This window comes from Lepisma saccharinum, chromosome 28 (assembly GCF_977018435.1).
Source record: "Lepisma saccharinum chromosome 28, izLepSacc3.1, whole genome shotgun sequence".
In the NCBI taxonomy this organism is placed as follows: Eukaryota; Metazoa; Arthropoda; class Insecta; order Zygentoma; family Lepismatidae; genus Lepisma; species Lepisma saccharinum.
This window is the reverse complement of record NC_139256.1, coordinates 25,736,953-25,748,470: the sequence shown is the minus strand read 5'-3', so window position 1 is coordinate 25,748,470 and position 11,518 is coordinate 25,736,953.

Here is an 11,518-nt window from a genome sequence, read left to right as displayed (position 1 = left end):
AAGTGCGGGAGTCAAAAGTGGAGAAAAGTGGGGGCAACACCCCCCTTCGGCCCCCCTAATCACCGCCACTGGTGTTGAATAAAGAAAGTTGATGTAACTGCTTTAGACCTGAATAAAGATATTTTATCTTCATCTTTTTTTTGCACCTTTTGAAAATATTTTCAGAGCTTTTTTTTCGTTCCCGACCATAATTTTGCACCTTAAAATCCGTAGTAGCCATCTAAATGCGAAAATGAGGGGGAGGGGGCAGAATCCTTGAAGATGAATTTCTCAGAATAAATACAACTTATCATAGAATATTTTTTTCCTGCTAAGGAAGTAACATTAATTACACCACTACGATATACACTATTTAAGTTGTAGGTATTTGTAGAATTTCGTGGGTGTACTTCACCCCCTTCCCCCCTCCCCCAGCCCTCCACCCCTGGCTACGTGCCTGAAGTTGGCAGTATAATCCCTGAGGCTTTCTTTGAAGAAAAAATAAATAAAAATAAACAGGAAAACGTGCTAAGTGAATTCAAACTTTCTCCACTAGGTAGCGCATGGAGAAAAAATATACATTACATTTTCGTACGTGACAGGCGGTAGTGACACACGTGACCCAAGCAAGAAAGAAAAACATTTCTTTAGCATCTTCTGAGTGCCCCTATATTTTATCACCAGCGTAAACAAACAAATAAACAAAACGTAAAATGAAAGTAAGTCTTCCGGTATCCACTGAAGCACATTTAAATAAATACTATTTTCCACAGTATAATGCCACAGCTTATGTTAATACTATGTAGATTCAATCATTGTTAGGGACATTAGAAAAGGGTTGCGTCAAGTTGAGATAAACAACTTAAGAAACATGTTATATATCCAACTATTTTCCCTCTCGCACTAATTCTATATCAAAACTGACAGGGAAATAATAAAAACCATATTTTGTGCACACTGACGATATAAATGTCCTTAGTTCGAGTGTAAATATTATTATTTTAAATCACATTTCTATTGCTGTAATCACAACGTAATGGTACACTCCCGGACATTTCTGGGTTGTAATGATCTCCTTGACAGTCAATGAGGCTGTTACAACCCAGAAGTGTTCGTGAGTGTACAGTGTCTCTCAAAAGTTTTAGGACAACGACATTTAAAACTAGGCAACCCAATTTACACAAGGCGTTGGTGGGTTGCGTGTAGAGTTAGGTTCAATTTCAGGGTTGCCACATGCACAATAGATATTTATAAAATACGCGAAAGGAATAAAAACAAGTAATATTGTATAAAATTATTAAAAATATCACTATTACATCGCAAGTGACAAATTTTTTTCTGAAAGAAAAAAAATAGGTTTTCTAGTATTTCATTGCTGATGAGTCTACAGAAAGGAAATGAGGTGAGAGAAAGCGAAAGGGGTCGTCGTCTATCCTATCTTTCTTCTCTCCTCTACTTTTCCTCTTCTCCTTACGCTTTCTCTTTCGAGGAGATGTAGTGAGGAGAATGGAAATAGATTCTAGGAGAGATGAGGAAAATGGAGCAAAGAAGAGAGAAGAGGAGACGAGAAGAGGGGAGTGGAGAGTAAAGTAAAGGAGAGAAGAAGAGAAGAACGAAAAGAAGAGGAGAAGAGTGCAGTGGAGTCGGAAATCTAAGACAGGAGAGGAGATACGAGGAGTGAAGATGAGTGGAATGGAGATAAGATGCGAGAAAAGTAGGGAAGGCGATATGAGATAAAAGCAGAGCGAGCAGAAGGAGGGGAGAGGAGAAGGAGAAGAGAAGAACAGAAGGGACTGAAGAGAAGAGGTAGTTGCAGAAAATATCGTCTTAGCGTCAAGAATTGATGCATTGGTCAAATTATCGACATGAAACATTCAATAACATTTTGAAATGTATTGGAGAATGTATTAGATCGGTTCGAAATGCCTTTTGGCTTAGTTCAGAGCAAGGTAAAAACATGAATGTAATTAGAATATTTATAAGAATTATCAAATTTTTGTCCACTTCTCGGTTCGTTGAAATGGAGATTTTGTAATTTAATATTTCCCCTCCCCCCTTCGTTAATTCCAAACTGAATCATTCCGCTTCATACGGCGTGGACAATGAACACGATGGGATAGGTCTAAAACTTACGAAAATTTTCTGCCACCGGAAGGGTTTGAACCTACGACCATCAGATTGACAGTCCTGAACGGTAAACACTACCCTACAAGCTTTCGCTCCTGAAAGTAAGTAGAAGGAGCTGACCTATGTGAAATGTAGATGCAACTCTCCTCCTACATATAATGTGCAAATAATACTTGTTTGTAACAAAGAAAACGAAGGTAGTACGACTCGGTGAAAACATTTAATGGAGAATTGCACATGATGAAAACTTTTCATTTGATATTTGCGGAGGTATCCTTGCATTGAACTTGAGTGCGAAAAGGGGTAAAATTATTATGTCCTGAATTGCCACAAATATAAATAGTTATTTCACTAATATTTGTTAATGTCTTTGAAGCAGTACATAATTATCGTTAGAGTATCATAATTCACGATCTTAAACATGAAAATATCCCTTTGAATGTGTGTCAATTCATTTATTTGTTTATATTTTTTATAAATTCCATATGCAGAACAATGTAGCCACTATACACTGCTATTACAAATAATGTTACCATGCTCTTGTTTATAATAAAAGGAGAATTAAAAAAAAGAACACCTTGTATGGAGGATTGAACCTGGGACCGTAATCATTGCTTTCAAGAACTCTAACCAATACACTACGCCCTTTGTTTCCCTTGGAGCAACAGTTCTTAATTATTCTGTTGCGTGAATATTGTAAACGTTATCCTGCAAAAAGAAGTTCAATACTCTGATATAGCTCTGTACTTCTAGAATTACTCTATACACATGCATTTGAAATTTAACTCTGAATTTATTTTCTTCGTTGTTTAGTATATCTAAGCTTGTGAATATACTTTATATGTAATTTTATAACGGTTGCATGAACATCTACGAAATAGTTCCTTATAATAAACTCCGGTGTATATATTTATATATATATATATTTGGGTCTGGCCCCTCCATCAAAGAAATCCTACGTATGGGCTTGGTCTGCGTCAATGACAGAAATGCAAGCAATATTATTATTTATTTTTAACCCAATTAAAGGAATGTGGAAGAATTTAAAAGAAATAAGAAAGAACAGAACGACTGTTACTCTACTTTAAAAATTGTTATTCTTCGAGGAAGAAAAATAAGAAGTATTTACTCCAGCACGTTAACACAGTGTCCCACGAGTCTCTCTTGACTAATACTGTCAAATGTGAAGTGATTTTATGAATTAAATTTTCCGCCTGTTTACGTCTAACGTTGCGCAGATTTGGTAGTTCGCAAACGGTGTAATTATTTGTAATAGCAGTGTATAGTGGCTACATTGTTCTGCATATGGAATTTATAAAAAAAAAATAAACAAATAAATGAATTGACACACATTCAAAGGTGCCCGACCCTGTGGCCGAGTGGTGGGCGCCCCTGTGGCGGAGTGGTATCCTTTCACAAACAATACGGAGATCCCTGTAGACAAGAAAATAAAAGTTTTAGGTATAAACTTCTATGCAAATATCGATGAAACGATCGAAGCCAATAGTAATCTCACGTGCGAGAGGGCAATCTACGTCCTCAGAGTGAACAAGATGCGCTCTCTGAGTTTAAAAACACGAGTAAGATTTATCAACGTTTTTGCTCTCTCTAAACTTTGGTATGTAGCAAAAATCCTGCCCTTCAAAACACAGCACTTAGCCAAGGTCAACAAAGCTGTTGGCTGCTTTTTGTGGCACGATACAATTTTCCGGGTGGCAATGAATGAGGTCACGTTATCAGAGAAGACAGGTGGTTTGGCACTACTACACGTGAACACACAGGCAAGAGCATTGTTTGTACAGACTGGCCTTAAAACAGCTTTCTCACTGCACGAGTCAACGACCCAAGCATGTATACAGACGATAATACAGGACATTCCATTAGAAGCTCCCATCGATATCCAAAGTATCCCCAAAAGATTTTCGTTTTATAAGGACATCGCTTTACAGGTATGCTACCAGTTATTACGACATGAGACAATTACACCATCTGTTAAAAAGTTATATAGTGAAATCAATAGTTTCAAGCACACAGTACCACGAATAGTCAGGGATTTTAATACACATAATTGGCCACAAATATGGGAAAATGTCTCCGCCAAACACCTTTCAAAAGCGGGCCAATCAATATGGTACAAAGTGGTTCATCGTGTTATAGTGACAAGAGATAGGACATACCAATATGGAATCAGTGACTCTCCTAACTGTATATCATGCAACGTGCCTGACTCTTTAGCCCACAGGATAACCAAGTGTCGCAACTCCTCCACGGCGTGGAACAAATTGCGAACAATGCTCAGTCGTATATGCCGCACCTCATTAACAAAGTTTACGGATACTGATATAGTTTTTCCTGCTTTCAATTTTTATCCACCAACGAAACAACGAGCAGTACAATGATTGATAACAGAATACTTATTATATATATTTCACAATGACGAGAGCAGTTTTAAGAAACAATTCAGTATCTTCTTGCAAGAACAATATGAAAAAATTCCTCTCCAAGCAAGGAAGAAATGGTATGCAAATTTCTTATCAGTGCTTTATACTTAATTTAGGTCAAACAAAAATGTAAAGGTTAACCAGATAGAAATACGAATTGTAATAGCAGTACTACACTAATGTCAAAAACAATGTAATTCCATCACTTGTAGATCAGAATGAGACAATAAAAAAAAAAAAAAAAAAAAGAGTGGTTAGCACATCGCGCTACGACGCCAGGGGTCCCGGGTTCGATTCCCGGTCGGGCTTGGTTGTTTGTGAATGTCTGTCCTGAAAAGTCTTGAAATTGAAATATGAATGAAATGATATGAGTGAATGAAGTGTGATGGGGGAAGCTTCCGCATAGGGGCTAGCACATCGCGCTGCGACGCAAAGGGTCCCGGGTCCGAATCCCGGTCGGGCTTGGTTGTTTGTGAATGTCCATTCATCAATTTCATCATTTCATCACTCATCCCCATCTTCGCAAATTAGCCAAGAGGCACAAAACGCGAAGTAAAATAAACTAAATCAACTCAACACATTCAAAGGTATATTTTCATGTATAAGATCGTGAATTATGATACTCTAACGATAATTATGTACTGCTTCAAAGACATTAATGAAATAACTATTTATATTTGTGGCAATTCAGGACATAATAATTTTACCCCTTTTCGCACTCAAGTTCAATGCAAGGATACCTCCGCAAATATCAAATGAAAAGTTTTCATCATGTGCAATTCTCCATTAAATGTTTTCACCGAGTCGTACTACCTTCGTTTTCTTTGTTACAAACAAGTATTATTTGCACATTATATGTAGGAGGAGAGTTGCATCTACATTTCACATAGGTCAGCTCCTTCTACTTACTTTCAGGAGCGAAAGCTTGTAGGGTAGTGTTTACCGTTCAGGACTGTCAATCTGATGGTCGTAGGTTCAAACCCTTCCGGTGGCAGAAAATTTTCGTAAGTTTTAGACCTATCCCATCGTGTTCATTGTCCACGCCGTATGAAGCGGAATGATTCAGTTTGGAATTAACGAAGGGGGGAGGGGAAATATTAAATTACAAAATCTCCATTTCAACGAACCGAGAAGTGGACAAAAATTTGATAATTCTTATAAATATTCTAATTACATTCATGTTTTTAGTGTTATAATCGCAGGTAAAATCAAAGATCTTACATGGAAGATTTTACCTTGCTCTGAACTAAGCCAAAAGGCATTTCGAACCGATCTAATACATTCTCCAATACATTTCAAAATGTTATTGAATGTTTCATGTCGATAATTTGACCAATGCATCAATTCTTGACGCTAAGACGATATTTTCTGCAACTACCTCTTCTCTTCAGTCCCTTCTGTTCTTCTCTTCTCCTTCTCCTCTCCCCTCCTTCTGCTCGCTCTGCTTTTATCTCATATCGCCTTCCCTACTTTTCTCGCATCTTATCTCCATTCCACTCATCTTCACTCCTCGTATCTCCTCTCCTGTCTTAGATTTCCGACTCCACTGCACTCTTCTCCTCTTCTTTTCGTTCTTCTCTTCTTCTCTCCTTTACTTTACTCTCCACTCCCCTCTTCTCGTCTCCTCTTCTCTCTTCTTTGCTCCATTTTCCTCATCTCTCCTAGAATCTATTTCCATTCTCCTCACTACATCTCCTCGAAAGAGAAAGCGTAAGGAGAAGAGGAAAAGTAGAGGAGAGAAGAAAGATAGGATAGACGACGACCCCTTTCGCTTTCTCTCACCTCATTTCCTTTCTGTAGACTCATCAGCAATGAAATACTAGAAAACCTATTTTTTTTCTTTCAGAAAAAAATTTGTCACTTGCGATGTAATAGTGATATTTTTAATAATTTTATACAATATTACTTGTTTTTATTCCTTTCGCGTATTTTATAAATATCTATTGTGCATGTGGCAACTCTGAAATTGAACCTATCTCTACACGCTACCCACCAACGCCTTGTGTAAATTGGGTTGCCTAGTTTAAAATGTCGTTGTCCTAAAACTTTTGAGAGACACTGTACATGCCAATTACTAACCTACGGAGGAACTATCTCTATGTATGGAATAGCAAATTGTAATCCTAACAATGCTTGCTTGATTGATTTCGTTTAATTTACTTTGTTTTTCTGTCACTCTTGGCTAACCGCGACGATGAGGAGTGATAATATGATGAAATCCATACCTAGGGCAGGATTCTAATCCGGTACCCCTGGTGTCGTAACGCCTGTGCTAACCACTCCGTCACGGCGGCCGGCTTAACAATGATAAAGGTGTGGTACACCAAAGTATGTGTTATTGTATATCAACTATAATTGAACAAAATATTGTTTTTCGTTGCAATGTTTTTTGGGAGTGAAAAAATATATACATAAATTTATAGCAAATTTTGATCGACACAATTTTCATAAATGCTGAATGATGTGATACCACTAATAATAAACATGGATAGATAGCGAAAGAAAAGGAACGCAACCACAGAAATCGATACTGCATAAACACAAACTTAACTATGTTAAGGAAACCTGAAATCCCTTTGATGAGATTTAAATGCTACCTTCATTTTATTTATTACTTTGTATCGTGAGACTCTTGTAATAAGTCAGCTTGACTGCAAAAATATAAACGAAGCTTCAAAAATAACAATTGTTGGAGGATCTTATTCGTTAATCCGTGTCAATCCTGAATTCAGTTAAACCAATCGCAGCTACATCTAGAGACAAAAAATAGATTTTCCAAAATACTCAAACGGTGACCTACTGCGATATAATTATTTCAATTAGTCCCTGTCTTATTAAAGGAGTCAATTGTCCATAAAAAAATGGCGTGTGGGTACATCCGACGGCGAAAGAAACAGTATGTGAATTGTCCACTACAATGTTCATTCGGTCTGAATTACACAGTGTGATGACAATAAATCGAAATAGAGACGTCAATTAGCAGAGAACAATGCCTGCTTCGAACCAACATAGTTTCATTCCTTAAAACAACACAGGATGTAGAATAAAAATGTAATGAAAATAGTGGTGGACAATTTTCTTACCATTACCTTTGCCGTTGACGTACAGTCTTAGAAAAAAATACCTGGGCCACGGGACGTAGAATTTCGTAACGTCTTAAAGCCTGTTGTTTATGCAACCCAAAGAACAAAATATTCGCTTAAGTTTGCCTGGTGATTCCGAGTTCTCGGGAAGGATTGAGCTTTGAGAGCATGAGTCACATGACTCGTGCCCCAGCCACAACAAACAGCTGGGTGCTACGATGCCTCCAGAAGAAAATTTCAGGAACTGGTTTCTTGACAAGAGCTACTCGTAAGGAAATACTATTCTTTCAAGTGATATTAGAGTCATTGTCAAGAAGGTTCGCTGAAATGATGGTTCTCATCACAGACCACATGCCACACGTTAATTGTTTAAGTCCAGTTCATGCACTGGACCTACAGATTAAAATGGGATCCGAACCAAATGCCTCTCTATTTGGTATTGAATTCGGAAGCCTTTCATTACATGGCGAAGACGTTACCACTACGACATCAGAGAGGCAATGGAACCCCTTGAGAAAGAGATAAGCGAAAATTGCTACGTGACAAACCATATTTGCCCGTAAATTTTAAAAATAAGACAATATTTTTACTGACAGTTTCGAACCGTGGGAGTCCCGGGTTCGATACCCGGTGGAGGCACAAGTGGTTCGGATCCCACTTTAAACTGTAGGTCCAGTCCCGATTAGCCTTACTGCGCATAAAGTAGACTTAAAACACCAAATCAAACCAAACCAAATCGAACCGTGGGAGAGGCATATATTTTTTTGTACCATCGTCCATTTCACGAGTTTATAATTCTTCCTCACCGACTCGAGTAACGCGAGTGGTAGAAGAAAAGCGAAGTAAAATAACTGAAACTGAAATAAAAGGAAAAAGCGAAATAAATGTTATTCATAATATTCTGCAGTCACTTGAGTTGTATTCACGGGATGCTATCTTTAAAGAAAGCCGTGGTCTCTTCCTTGTCTTTTTCGCTTCCTTTGTGCTCTTGCTTCCCCCTGTCACGATTGGTCTAAAACTAATTAATGCGACGTTAATTAAACAATCCAAACAACGAAACAATGCACAATCAACTGCACAAAACAACATTCCAAATGTTTTCGAATCGGAAAACAATTGAGATGCTGTAAAATGACTTAAGATGCAGTAATAAAGTGGGAATTCGGTACCGTATAGAATTAAATCGGTAGAGATGTTGGATTTGATTGGATGTTTGTTATTTAGATTTGCTATTCTTTCACTTTTGGCAAATAGCGACGATGAAGATGAGTGATGCTATGATGAAATTGATGAAGGGACACTCACCAAGGACACCCACGCCCAAGTCGAGATTCTAACCAGGGACCCATGGCATCGTAGCGCGCTGTGCTAACCACTCCTCCATGGAGTGGACATTATACCATATTTGTGTGCTCAATTGGGATCAATCAATGGAATGAATAGGCATATTATATGATTAAAAAATTCATATCATAATACCACGTCATATTATTCGGCACGAAGTAACATCAGAGACATTCAATCTTGCATTTTTGCCTTTCAACTAATTCTTTGAATTCAGGTTAATCACAACAATAAGATAAATTATGAAGCAAATGATAGTGAATGTGGGATATTATTACGAATTACCTGACAGAAACAACATTAAGCAGGCTCGGTGGTCAAGCTCATTAAGTGATTGACATTCGATATCGTCGCCAAAGTTCCCGGGTTTGAGTACCGTCCTTGTCGGGGGTGTTTGACTATTTCGTCATCAATTTCATGTAATGGTCACTCGTCCTTATCGTCGCGATCATCGAACAGGGAATAAAAATCATAAAAATAAATACGATGGAAGAGTACTTATTTCATCTCTCACGAAATCTCCTACAAAACCGGAATATATAAAATACATGTATATTCATTCACATACATTTTCGATTTCTATATTTAACTAATCGAGACCGAGAACGGGAGAGCAATTTTCAATTCGACAAACCGATAGACGTAGACACTGTCAAGTCTCGTTTCTTCTTGGCACCTCCGTAATCGAGTTGTTCTGTTTGTCATTGGCTTTGTATTGGCAATTATTGTCATTATTCTTCCCCTGCAGGTAAACCATAACGATGAATTATGATGAAATGAAGCAGATAAAAGGGCAAGAACAAGAAAGTCATGCCTGTTCGGGACTCCAACCCAGAACCTTATGTAACGAGATTTGAAATTCTGGAGAAGGCGTCCGTGTTTCGCTTGGTTTTCTCTTTCCTCTACTTCTCTTATATTATCATACATGTATAATAAAAATGGATCTGATACGATATGTTGCGATTCATAATTGTGCTGGTTAGATGCTACAGATGTGAACTCCAACCTGCAATATATTATTCCCTTTTGTTTCGTATCTGGTTGAACATGAAATTTTCTTACACTGTGACAATTTCTTTCTTAGTTTTGGTTTGGTGCACAGATATGCTAATCTGGACTAGACCTTCAGTTTAAAGTGGGATACTAACCACTATGGGCATCCACCGTGTATCAAACCCGGGATCCACTGATTACAAGGCGACGACGTTATCACTACGCCATCGAGGAGGCCCCATGACAAAATGTTATTCACTCGATCTCTACCATAATTTATTTCAGCATTTACATTTTCGTTTTCTTCTTCTTTTTTCCTTTTGTTAACTACTCTTATACAACTCTTTTTGCGTCTTCGAATTTCTTCTTGTTTCAGAAAAAAATAATACATGCAGGCTGTATAAAAATCCCCCGTTCAAATAGATAAAACGTTCACTCTCGAGAACTAATTTACATGTTTATCACTAACGTAACCATTAGGAAGGAAACTATTGAAATGTTAACTGATATAACTGCAGATGAAACAATACTTACAGCCACTGACGAAATATCTATTCTTGTGTAGCCTCACAGACAACAAGTATCTGGTGAGTCATTCACTCTTGCTGACTACGAGCGAAGGTCACTGAACTAAAGGGTGGTGGCAAGCAAGCAGGCTTCTGCTCTATCAAAGACGAGGTCACGTGTTCCAGTTATCAATGGCGTACGAAATAAGGAGGAACACAGCTATCTGACGTATGTTTTGGTCCCGTCATTGCACGTAAAACACTTTATCATCGTGGCCTTGAAGTTCCCTCAGGGCACTCCTACGTAAAGGCTTCTCAGCTAGAAGGATATCTTCCCCATTGAGTGGAGGAAAAGTGGGTGCGTATAGAGGTCATTCAACTTTCGTATTCTTTTTCATTTTAGAACCCGTGCTATATCGTCGACTTAATCCAATCTATCCGATGTAGGTTTTAGGTTCTGTTTCTGTTCGGTTATTTCACGTTGTCTTCCTGCTTATGTTATTCGCGACGAAGGTTCTGGATTCGATAATCTGGACAATAACGGGATTGTGTTGGTTGCTTGATTTGGTGTCTTAAGTCCACTTTATGTCCTGTTAGGCTAATCGTGAATGGACCTACAGTTTAAAGGGGGATCCGAACCACTATGTTCCTCCACCGAGTATCGAACCCGGGATCCCTTAATTACAAGGCGCCCACGATCCCACTGCGCCATTGGGGATTGTGTTCGAAACGAATGAATCAAATTTGAGTGATATGATATGCAACCATTGGAACACTATTGAAAGAAAAGCTATGGGAACCTGCCAGTTTTTCTACTGCAGACAGGAAATCATAAACATGGAAGAGAAGCTTATATTCTATGAAATCTGACGCTATGTGCTCGAATACTGGCTAAATATAATCCATAGAGGCATAGCAACGTTAAACAACCTCTTATATGATACATATAGGTTTAAAAAGGTCGAAATACAAAGATTGTGTGCGCCTCACTTATGGCGTAGTGGAAGGCCTTGTAATCAAGGGGTCTGGGGTACGATACCAGGTG